At 39.5% G+C, this 9,911-nt stretch overlaps 1 long non-coding RNA gene across 1 annotated transcript; it reads right to left on the bottom strand.

The window, feature by feature from the left end:
• Nucleotides 1–296: 296 nt before the first annotated feature.
• LOC141060695 (uncharacterized) lies at nucleotides 297–2,261 on the bottom strand. Its single transcript, XR_012222748.1, has 3 exons — nucleotides 1,944–2,261; nucleotides 675–743; nucleotides 297–428 (listed from the first exon to the last, which is right to left on the bottom strand). It is a non-coding gene; the product is annotated as an uncharacterized lncRNA (long non-coding RNA).
• Nucleotides 2,262–9,911: the final 7,650 nt, after the last annotated feature.

Raw genomic sequence — 9,911 nt, 5'->3', positions numbered from 1 at the left:
ATCGCCTTTGCTGGGGTCAAAGGTCACGTGCGTTCAGCATGAAACTCAGGCGCAGAGCTGGGATTCGGGTGTAACTGACACTGGGTCAGGTTTATTAACAGTGAAAGCAATGCAAAAGGAAATAAACCATAAAACAAATCCTTGCCTGTCCGGCACTAACTAAACAATGGACAACCTAACTACCAACTGGCGGGCTTCTCCCATCCAGCCAAACCACAGTTGCAGTGGGCACTGCTTTCACTCACGTGTGTGTCTCTCACACATAATAATATAAATTCACCGCACACTCAGAGGAATATAATGCCAACAAGTGTTCATTTTATTATATACAAAACATGTGGGAGCCAAAAAAGAATATAGAGCACTAGATGGAAGCGATATACATATAACGACGTTTCGGCTCAGCCCGAGCCTTTATCAGTTTATCGCTGCAAATAAAGAAAGATACATCAAAACATATGCAGAGAAAAAAAACAAATGCAGAAAAAACAAAAGAGAGAATATACAACACCATATAAACAACATATTATCCAAATATAATACAGTGATAAAAACACATATATATACATACAATTTATACTGCTTTCATGGAGAACATGGATGTACGGAACAAGAGAAAAGGCCCAGTAAACTAGTACCATAATAAGTAGAATAAGGGGAAAGAAAAGGATTACCTGAATCCGGTTTCAGATCTTTGAATAAATAGGAAGAGAACTCCCAAGAGAATAGCCCAAGAAAAACGGCTGAAAGGAATTTGTCAACATCATGGTTAGTAAAATAGATAAAGTTGTAATCGTAGTTATTCTGGTTTTCTAATATGGTTGTCTGTGTGTGGTATTCAGTGCATCAGCATTGTGGGGAAAAAATACCATCCTTGTAATGAGAAGCCTTATGCTAACCTACTGATCATAATAATAGAAGAGATTAAGCATATGGTAATGCCACCAGATAGGGCAGTAAGAGTGCTTGCCCACAGAGTGTTAAAATAGTGTAGTTAATAGGGAAATAAATATACACACAGAGTATAGCTAAATCAGTGCTAGCATCGCACTGAAGTGTATTATGTGCGTTGTGCAGGATGTGCACAGAATGACCCTTATGAGACAACTCTCTTATAAGAATGCAGGATGTCACACATTATGTGTGTTGCGCATGATATGCACTAGTAGATTGCTATGTAACAGCGCTCTTATGTGAATGTAGGATGTCACTAGAGAGGAGGGGGCCTGTGTCGGTTACCTGTAGCTGTAATGCTGTAGAGCGGCGCTCCCGCGCCTGGCTACAATGGCGTCATGCTATACCCCTCGGTATGTGGCTGTATTTATATAGGAGCCCGGGTGGCCGCATCCGGCCGGAAGTGAAACCCCTGAACCGGAAGTGACGTCGCGCTGTCTTAGTATAGACACTGCGCATGTCTGTGATGGTTGTCAGGGTGATCAGCAGGTTGGCGTCCCTGTAGTTTATCTAATAGCGCCGAATAGTGTGTGTATATTGCGTAGAAGCAATAGTATAATTATATAACATGAAGACAGCATCACAAAATTGCAGAAAAATAGTAGATTCAAAATAGCTAATATATAAGCAGGCACATGGAAAATAATGAACCATGAAAAGAAAAAAAGAAAATGAAATCTGTAAAGGGCAAAAACAGAGAATAATATGAAACAAAATAGATGGTAAAATAAGAAAAATAAAGAATAAAAATAAAAAGAAGAAAAAATAAAAAATAAAAAATAAATAGAAAATAAAAATGGAAATAAAAATAAAATGTAGATAAAAATAAATGAAAAAATTGAAACCAAAAACAACATTGCTGACCTTGCGCAAATAATTACCTATGCGTGCATTGTATATATAGGGTTATGGAAAATAAAAATAAAAATAAAAAATAGAAAATAAAAATCCAAAATAAGTAGGAGTCCAGTGGGCGGAGCAAAACTCACCTAGGGTAATAGTATATTAGCGAGTCTGTAAAATAACAGAAAAAACAGAGAAAAAGTTATTAGCAGTTATAGGAGCCAGTCTATTTCTCTATTCAGCCCCCTAGGGGCTAGAGTGTCTAACTTATGTATCCAATAAGTTTCTCTCTCTCTTAATAATTTAACATGGTCGCCCCCTCTCCTTGGGCGTGGTACATGTTCGATTACCTGAAATTTTAATTGTGCGACTGAATGTCGATATTTAGTGAAATGTTCAGGTAAAGGTAACCAGTTTTTTTGACACCTAATTGTTGATTTGTGGCTGGCAATACAGTCCTTGACATGTTGGGTTGTTTCCCCTACATAGAGGAGGCCACAAGGGCATTTTACCAGGTAGACCACAAAGTTCGAATCACATGTATAGTAGCCACGTATAGGGAAGGATTTACCTGTCCTTGGATGAGTAATATTGTCCGATCTAATCACATTCGAACAGGCTGCGCAACTTAGACAGGGGAATGTACCGCAACGGCGAGAGGCAAGTAACCTCTGCGTAGTGGTAGGAAGTTTACTGCCTATGTCAGCCCTAACCACTTTATCGCGAATATTAGTAGGACGTTTAGTGCAAATTAAAACTGGAGCTTCAAAGGAGCCGACGTCAGGGTAAGCCTTAAAGAGGAGGGGCCAGTGTTTTTTGATAATAGAGTAAACTTTGGGCATCAGTGGATGGAAAGTATGTACAAATGGAATCCTTTCTTTTGCGCATGTCCTCGGTAGAGGAGATGAAGGGGTTAATACCCGTTGTTTTTCAACCTCAAGTAGTTTAGATGGGTAACATCTGTCCTTAAATTTTTTTGTCATAATATCAAGTTTCTCATTGCGAATATCGTGATCAGAGACAATACGTGCCACCCTATTAAATTGTGAGCATGGAAGACTATTCTTGGTGGCCTTTGGGTGACAACTCGAGTAGTGTAGAAGACTATTGGTATCCGTTGGTTTACAATATAAATCTGTGGAAAGATTCCCCTCACTATCTTGTATAACTTTTGTATCTAGAAAAGGGACAGATTCCATATTGAAATGTAGCGTGAACTGCAATTCTGGAGGGATGGAGTTAAGGTGTAGGTAGAAATCCTGTAATGATGATGTCGTTCCTGTCCAAATAAAGAAGATATCATCGATATAACGGTGATATTCTGTAGCATATTGTAGAAAAAGATCATTACAGAACACATGATTGATCTCAAAATAGTTCATGTAGGCATTAGCATACGCCGGCGCTATGTTCACGCCCATCGCAGTCCCGCACTTCTGTATATAATAGGTATCCTCGTACAAAAAGTAGTTCTCATGCAATACAAGACTGAGAAGGTCTAGACAAAACTGTATGGAGTCTGTTGACAGTTCTGAGGAGTTTAGTAAAAATCTTGCAGCTTCAATCCCTTTGTCATGGGTGATTGAAGTGTAGAGACTATTGACATCGAGGGTGGTGAGAATGCTACCCGGGGGTATCTTGCCTACCTGTTTAATGATACTCAAGAATTGACCCGTATCCAAGAGGAAGGATCTAGTCTGTTTAACTAAGGGTGTGAATATTTTCTCGAGGAAGATGGATAGTGGGGATAAAACAGAGTCGGTAGATGCGACAATCGGTCTGCCTGGCGGATTTTCTAGAGATTTATGTATCTTTGGAAGTATATAGAACACTGGTGTAATTGGATGAGGGTTCACAAGGAAACTGGCAGTTTTTTGATCAATTATGTGACGATCCAAGTATGTTTTAGTAAGGTCCCTAATCTTGTGAGTAATAGTGGAAACCGGATCCCTAGGAATAATCCCATATGTGCTGGTGTCAGATAATTGTCTATTCACTTCCTTGTTGTAATCAATGTAGTTCATGACAACTAAGGCACCGCCTTTATCAGCCGGTTTAATTATAATATTCTTATTGCTGTGAATGGAGTTAAGAGCCTGTTTCTCAGCAGGTGATAGATTGGAGTGAGTAGGGAAGAGACCGAGTTGTGCCTGGTGGGACAGCATTTTGACCTCACGGTCCACTAATGAAATAAATGTCTCCGTCGCATGGTATGTGCAAGGAGGACAGAATTTTCTTGGACTGCGAAGACCAAGTGTAGAAATAGACAATTCCGGAATCCGAACATCACCCGGTATTGGAGATCTCTCGCCCATAGGGTTAGGAGATAAGCCAAAGTGGGTTTTGAGTCTAACCGTCCGGTAAAACCTCTTGAGATCCTTCTCAAGTTGAAATGCATCCCACTTAGGGGTGGGACAAAAAGATAGTCCCTTCTGAAGCAACGAGAGCTCAGAGGGAGAGAGGAGATAGTCCGAAATGTTGATCACCAGGTCTGATGCTGCATCTGGTGTCTCACCTGTGAACGCGTTGCCATTCTTTCTCCTGCCTTGCCTAGTGGGTCTCTGGTTCGCTGGTCCCCTCGGCGGCCCCATCCTAAAAAACGTTGTCTGCCAGAATTTATGGAGGACTCGCTCCCGGAACTGAAGGACCCATTTCCTCATTGGTAGCGGGATCTGCGCCATTGGCCCGTAGTAGCAGATGTATCGTTCCATTTGTATATTCTGTTCATAGAATAGTCGTCTGAGTCACGTTGAAACTTCTGCCTCTTTCGTTCCTGTAGAGACTTCTGATGTTCGGACAGGATTTTCTCCGTTTTGGATTTCAATGATGACCACTCAGTTGAGGAAATAGAGGTGGAGAGTTGCGCTTCAATAGCCTGTATATTCTGCTTAGTTTCCACAATAGCCCTCTGAAGATATTCTACTGTCAATATAATGATGTCTAAGGAACACTTGTTGAGTATTTTTTTGTATTTTTCACAATACTCTGTATTATCAGAGAAGAGAGTAGGACGGAGATTGCTCCTGAGTCCCCTTGGAATTTTACTCTGTCTATGGTATTCTGCTAATGTGGTACAATGCGCAGGTCATATGAAATTAATTTGCGTTTTGCTTTTTCGTAGTCTGGAGTCCTTAGTTCTTGGACCGGAGTTCTCAAAAATTCATTGGAACTAGTAACTTGAGCCAAAATATTGGAACAAGTGGCCAAATCATAAGCAAACGTGTCAGTAGACATGTAGAGATAGGGAATTGACTGGTGCAAGCTCCAATGTAACAACGTAATATAGAAAGATAGCGTGCACTCAAGTCTTAGTAATGAGGTGCAGGTGTAATGGACCAATAGGTCCTATTACCAATAATAATATAAATTCACCGCACACTCAGAGGAATATAATGCCAACAAGTGTTCATTTTATTATATACAAAACATGTGGGAGCCAAAAAAGAATATAGAGCACTAGATGGAAGCGATATACATATATCGACGTTTCGGCTCAGCCCGAGCCTTTATCAGTTTATCGCTGCAAATAAAGAAAGATACATCAAAACATATGCAGAGAAAAAAAACAAATGCAGAAAAAACAAAAGAGAGAATATACAACACCATATAAACAACATATTATCCAAATATAATACAGTGATAAAAACACATATATATACATACAATTTATACTGCTTTCATGGAGAACATGGATGTACGGAACAAGAGAAAAGGCCCAGTAAACTAGTACCATAATAAGTAGAATAAGGGGAAAGAAAAGGATTACCTGAATCGGTTTCAGATCTTTGAATAAATAGGAAGAGAACTCCCAAGAGAATAGCCCAAGAAAAACGGCTGAAAGGAATTTGTCAACATCATGGTTAGTAAAATAGATAAAGTTGTAATCGTAGTTATTCTGGTTTTCTAATATGGTTGTCTGTGTGTGGTATTCAGTGCATCAGCATTGTGGGGAAAAAATACCATTTTTCTTGGGCTATTCTCTTGGGAGTTCTCTTCCTATTTATTCAAAGATCTGAAACCGGATTCAGGTAATCCTTTTCTTTCCCCTTATTCTACTTATTATGGTACTAGTTTACTGGGCCTTTTCTCTTGTTCCGTACATCCATGTTCTCCATGAAAGCAGTATAAATTGTATGTATATATATGTGTTTTTATCACTGTATTATATTTGGATAATATGTTGTTTATATGGTGTTGTATATTCTCTCTTTTGTTTTTTCTGCATTTGTTTTTTTTCTCTGCATATGTTTTGATGTATCTTTCTTTATTTGCAGCGATAAACTGATAAAGGCTCGGGCTGAGCCGAAACGTCGTTATATGTATATCGCTTCCATCTAGTGCTGAAGTACTCTATATTCTTTTTTGGCTCCCACATGTTTTGTATATAATAAAATGAACACTTGTTGGCATTATATTCCTCTGAGTGTGCGGTGAATTTATATTATTATTGGTAATAGGACCTATTGGTCCATTACACCTGCACCTCATTACTAAGACTTGAGTGCACGCTATCTTTCTATATTACGTTGTTACATTGGCGCTTGCACCAGTCAATTCCCTATCTCTGCATGTCTACTGACACGTTTGCTTATGATTTGGCCACTTGTTCCAATATTTTGGCTCAAGTTACTAGTCCCAATGAATTTTTGAGAACTCCGGTCCAAGAACTAAGGACTCGAGACTACGAAAAAGCAAAACGCAAATTAATTTCATATGACCTGCATTGTACCACATTAGCAGAATACCATAGACAGAGTAAAATTCCAAGGGGACTCAGGAGCAATCTCCGTCCTACTCTCTTCTCTGATAATACAGAGTATTGTGAAAAATACAAAAAAAGACTCAACAAGTGTTCCTTAGACATCATTATATTGACAGTAGAATATCTTCAGAGGGCTATTGTGGAAACTAAGCAGAATATACAGGCTATTGAAGCGCAACTCTCCACCTCTATTTCCTCAACTGAGTGGTCATCATTGAAATCCAAAACGGAGAAAATCCTGTCCGAACATCAGAAATCTCTACAGGAACGAAAGAGGCAGAAGTTTCAACGTGACTCAGACGACTATTCTATGAACAGAATATACAAATGGATCGATACATCTGCTACTATGGGCCAATGGCGCAGATCCCGCTACCAACGAGGAAATGGGTCCTTCAGTTCCGGGAGCGAGTCCTCCATAAATTCTGGCAGGCAACGTTTTTTAGGACGGGGCCGCCGAGGGGACCAGCGAACCACAGATCCACTAGGCGAGGCAGGAGAAAGAATGGCAACGCGTTCACAGGTGAGACACCAGATGCAGCATCAGACCTGGTGATCAACATTTCGGACTATCTTCTCTCTCCCTCTGAGCTCTCGTTGCTTCAGAAGGGACTATCTTTTTGTCCCACCCCTAAGTGGGATGCATTTCAACTTGAGAAGGATCTCAAGAGGTTTTACCGGACGGTTAGACTCAAAACCCACTTTGGCTTATCTCTTAACCCTATGGGCGAGAGATCTCCAATACCGGGTGATGTTCGGATTCCGGAATTGTCTATTTCTACACTTGGTCTTCGCAGTCCAAGTAAATTCTGTCCTCCTTGCACATACCATGCAACGGAGACATTTATTTCATTAGTGGACCGTGAGGTCAAAATGCTGTCCCACCAGGCACAACTCGGTCTCTTCCCTACTCACTCCAATCTATCACCTGCAGAGAAACAGGCTCTTAACTCCATTCACAGCAATAAGAATATTATAATTAAACCGGCTGATAAAGGCGGTGCCATAGTTGTCATGAACTACATTGATTACAACAAGGAAGTGAATAGACAATTATCTGACACCAGCACATATGGGATTATTCCTAGGGATCCGGTTTCCACTATTACAAGATTAGGGAACTTATTAAAACATACTTGGACCGTCACATAATTGATCAAAAAACTGCCAGTTTCCTTGTGAACCCTCATCCAATTACACCAGTGTTCTATATACTTCCAAAGATACATAAATCTCTAGAAAATCCGCCAGGCAGACCGATTGTCGCATCTACCGACTCTGTTTTATCCCCACTATCCATCTTCCTTGAGAAAATATTCACACCCTTAGTTAAACAGACTAGATCCTTCCTCTTGGATACGGGTCAATTCTTGAGTATCATTAAGCAGGTAGGCAAGATACCCCCGGGTAGCATTCTCACCACCCTCGATGTCAATAGTCTCTACACTTCAATCACCCATGACAAAGGGATTGAAGCTGCAAGATTTTTACTAAACTCCTCAGAACTGTCAACAGACTCCATACAGTTTTGTCTAGACCTTCTCAGTCTTGTATTGCATGAGAACTACTTTTTGTACGAGGATACCTATTATATACAGAAGTGCGGGACTGTGATGGGTGCGAACATAGCGCCGGCGTATGCTAATGCCTACATGAACTATTTTGAGATCAATCATGTGTTCTGTAATGATCTTTTTCTACAATATGCTACAGAATATCACCGTTATATCGATGATATCTTCTTTATTTGGACTGGAACGACATCATCATTACAGGATTTCTACCTACACCTTAACTCCATCCGTCCAGAATTGCAGTTCACGCTACATTTCAATATGGAATCTGTCCCTTTTCTAGATACAAAAGTTATACAAGATAGTGAGGGGAATCTTTCCACAGATTTATATTGTAAACCAACGGATACCAATAGTCTTCTACACTACTCGAGTTGTCACCCAAAGGCCACCAAGAATAGTCTTCCACGCTCACAATTTAATAGGGTGGCACGTATTGTCTCTGATCACGATATTCGCAATGAGAAACTTGATATTATGACAAAAAAATTTAAGGACAGATGTTACCCATCTAAACTACTTGAGGTTGAAAAACAACGGGTATTAACCCCTTCATCTCCTCTACCGAGGACATGCGCAAAAGAAAGGATTCCATTTGTACATACTTTCCATCCACTGATGCCCAAAGTTTACTCTATTATCAAAAAACACTGGCCCCTCCTCTTTAAGGCTTACCCTGACGTCGGCTCCTTTGAAGCTCCAGTTTTAATTTGCACTAAACGTCCTACTAATATTCGCGATAAAGTGGTTAGGGCTGACATAGGCAGTAAACTTCCTACCACTACGCAGAGGTTACTTGCCTCTCGCCGTTGCGGTACATTCCCCTGTCTAAGTTGCGCAGCCTGTTCGAATGTGATTAGATCGGACAATATTACCCATCCAAGGACAGGTAAATCCTTCCCTATACGTGGCTACTATACATGTGATTCGAACTTTGTGGTCTACCTGGTAAAATGCCCTTGTGGCCTCCTCTATGTAGGGGAAACAACCCAACATGTCAAGGACCGTATTGCCAGCCACAAATCAACAATTAGGTGTCAAAAAAACTGGTTACCTTTACCTGAACTTTTCACTAAATATCGACATTCAGTCGCACAATTAAAATTTCAGGTAATCGAACATGTACCACGCCCAAGGAGAGGGGGCGACCATGTTAAATTATTAAGAGAGAGAGAAACTTATTGGATACATAAGTTAGACACTCTAGCCCCTAGGGGGCTGAATAGAGAAATAGACTGGCTCCTATAACTGCTAATAACTTTTTCTCTGTTTTTTCTGTTATTTTACAGACTCGCTAATATACTATTACCCTAGGTGAGTTTTGCTCCGCCCACTGGACTCCTACTTATTTTGGATTTTTATTTTCTATTTTTTATTTTTATTTTTATTTTCCATAACCCTATATATACAATGCACGCATAGGTAATTATTTGCGCAAGGTCAGCAACGTTGTTTTTGGTTTCAATTTTTTCATTTATTTTTATCTACATTTTATTTTTATTTCCATTTTTATTTTCTATTTATTTTTTATTTTTTATTTTTTCTTCTTTTTATTTTTATTCTTTATTTTTCTTATTTTACCATCTATTTTGTTTCATATTATTCTCTGTTTTTGCCCTTTACAGATTTCATTTTCTTTTTTTCTTTTCATGGTTCATTATTTTCCATGTGCCTGCTTATATATTAGCTATTTTGAATCTACTATTTTTCTGCAATCTTGTGATGCTGTCTTCATGTTATATAATTATACTATTGCTTCTACGCAATATACACACACT

This window comes from Dendrobates tinctorius, unplaced genomic scaffold, assembly GCF_039654945.1.
Source record: "Dendrobates tinctorius isolate UK_male_01 unplaced genomic scaffold, ASM3965494v1 ptg000243l, whole genome shotgun sequence".
NCBI lineage: Eukaryota > Metazoa > Chordata > Amphibia > Anura > Dendrobatidae > Dendrobates > Dendrobates tinctorius.
Note: the sequence above shows the minus strand (reverse complement) of the source record. Positions and strands in the feature narration are given on the sequence as shown.